The sequence below is a fragment of the Otolemur garnettii genome, unplaced genomic scaffold (genome assembly GCF_000181295.1).
Source record: "Otolemur garnettii isolate 467f Iridium unplaced genomic scaffold, OtoGar3 scaffold00119, whole genome shotgun sequence".
In the NCBI taxonomy this organism is placed as follows: domain Eukaryota; kingdom Metazoa; phylum Chordata; class Mammalia; order Primates; family Galagidae; genus Otolemur; species Otolemur garnettii.
The window spans coordinates 528,879-531,507 of record NW_003852514.1 but is presented as its reverse complement, the minus strand read 5'-3'; the positions used below and the strand labels follow the sequence as shown (position 1 = coordinate 531,507).

Sequence of the window (2,629 nt, the reverse complement as noted above, 5' to 3'; positions counted from 1 at the left end):
CCAGCTCCATCCATGTAAACATAAAAGAGGTAAAGTCTCCATCTATTTTTAAGGCTTCCATGATATACATACCACAATTTATTAATTCATTCATGGGTTGATGGGGTCTGGGCTTCTTCCCTGACTTGACGATTATGAATTGAGCTGCAGTGTTGGAAGAACAGAACAGTCTTAAGAGAGGTTACTCTCACTGTTCTCTAGAACTGCCAGCCCTCTGACAAATAAAGTGTGGTGGACCTATCCCCGTCTCTGCATATTGACTGACAGTGGCAGGAGGCTGAGGTCTGGGTCTAGTAACATCTCTGGGGCTACAAAGCAGCAAGAACTGCCCTAGTTACTGCCTAATGGTGTTCAGCAGTTGCCGTTTATCAATGAATAGGAATCTGAGCTCAGGGCAGGAGAGGATCAGTAAAGAGAGAGAAGAGGGAGGAAGAGGGCTGAGCACCTCAGTGGGAAGCGGAGATGATTTTATAACCGAGATGGTTCCATCACTGAGGCTTGATGGGAGAGTTCATTTAACCTCAGGCGTCCACCATGCCCTGAAATGGACTCAACACTACCTCCCGCCTTCCTGCCACTGCCTTTCACTGTTCATTCTGGAAAAACTTCTCACACATACTCCTCCTTCAGCAAGTAGCATTTTGAAGGATAGACAAATTATTATTATATTATTTTTAAATATGGAACGCTTCATGAATTTGCGTGTCATCCTTGTGCAGGGGCCATGCTACTCTTCTCTGTATCGTTCCAATTTTAGTATATGTGCTGCTGAAGTGAGCACAGGATAGACAAATTAAGGAGAAGCAGTCTGTTGCATGTTTGGAAAGCACTAGGACAGAAATGAAATGAATTTTGAAAATCCAGCAGAAGTGTAACTCACAGCCATGAGTAACTTAGGTGAATGCAAACTGCTGAAATTTTTTATAAATCTTGGCACTGTCTTAATGACATCTTGCTGAGAGGACCTGAGGAGTTAGGAGGATTCGAGATGCCACACAGGCATGCCGGCAGGCGTGGGTAAATCTTAAGGAAATGCATAATCCTGCAGGAGACCTGAAGTTTCAGAGCGTTCAGTATTCTGGGGCATTTCAGGATCTTTCCTTCAGAGAACAAACCACCCATAAGAAGAGTCCAAATGCTTCTTGGGCATCTTTAGATATTAGATGTTGATTTTAATGTGCTACTTTTACTTCTTAACTGGATGATCTGAGAAGCTGCCCTCTTGGAGTAGGAATAGGACACTGACAAAGAGAGGACGCAGGGGCCGCCCTCAGGGCAGCGTGCAGCTGTCTTCCCGTGGGTGCTCTTCTGATGGATCCCGATACAGTCATAGCAATACAACTTTAATGATAAACTAACCAGAAATTTCAGTTTATAACTATTTGGGGAAGATAAGAGGAAATATCAGCTCTATAGTAGGAAAAAAAAATGAGTTTGAGACCTGTTGCTTTTGGGGAGCAAACTAGGAAGGGATCACTGTTTCTTTGATAATCTCTTCATTTGATGTTTTATAACCTTTTCTGATCCTATGTCAGACTTCTTCCAACATGATTTTTTTGTGTTTATAAACAAAAATAAACAGAAAGACTTTATTTTATGTAACCTAAAATAAAATCATCAGGTGAATTCATAGTCATGTTTTTCTCTTTTAAAATTAAGAATAATTAAATGCATCAATGTACAAAGTTATGATTTAATAAAAAAACAATTTAAAAAATAAGAACAATGACAAATAATCCACCAACCTCTTTCTCACCCAAAATAGGTATAAGAGCTAGGGGGTCTGCAGGTGGCAGAAGAATTGGATTGGAAATTAAACCATAAGTCTACTCATTATGATAAAAATTAACTGAAAAGTTGATCATTTTCACTAGTAAATAAATGAACAAAATCAAAAGATCTTATTCTTAAAAATAATCTTATCTTTATTTTTAAATGTAAATGTCTGATGGAAAAAAATTAAGAGGAGAAGTTAGAATCAATCTCTCTCTCTCACTATCTCTCACCCCTGGCCCCCTTTAATGTGCACCATTTTACTCAGGCTTGAGTGACATTGCAGAAACACGGCTGGGTAATATGTGCTTCCTATGCCACTTCTGTTCCTTCAACAGAGCTAAGGAAATAGAAGGAAATCGTGTGTTCACTAAGTTAAAGCTCTGATCAAGAAAACATGTGTGCAACCTCCGCTGAACTCTATGGGGTGCTCTTAATGTGTATAGGAATTGCACTGTTGCTATGTAAAGGAAACAGGAGTTTAATGGGTTAAAGACAAAATGTTTGTACTTTATTCCATATTAATTGTGTATTTGAATAGTTTTAGATTGCATATTTTGCACTTTACATATTCAGATGCAGATTTAGATACTTTTATGTTACATATTTTACACTTTATCACCTACTCAGATACTCTTGCAAAGGAATATAGAACTGTGTATTCGTTCTCAAAAGGTAACAGTTTGGTGAGCTTCTTAAAACCGCAATCTGTCCTTTAGACGGAACAATCTGTAATCAAAGCTGGCGTCATTGTTACTCCCAGTCAGCTGAGTGACAGGCAGCTAATGGCCGGCTTTCCAACACAGCCACACTGAAATTCCTTTTTGGATAAAAGAGTTTTGACGAGGGGTCTGAA

At 39.2% G+C, this 2,629-nt stretch overlaps 1 non-coding gene across 1 annotated transcript; it reads right to left on the bottom strand.

Annotated features, from left to right (window-relative positions):
* Positions 1-674: 674 nt before the first annotated feature.
* On the bottom strand, positions 675-781 carry LOC111727730. The gene has a single exon (XR_002775205.1). It is a non-coding gene; the product is annotated as a U6 spliceosomal RNA (small nuclear RNA).
* Positions 782-2,629: the final 1,848 nt, after the last annotated feature.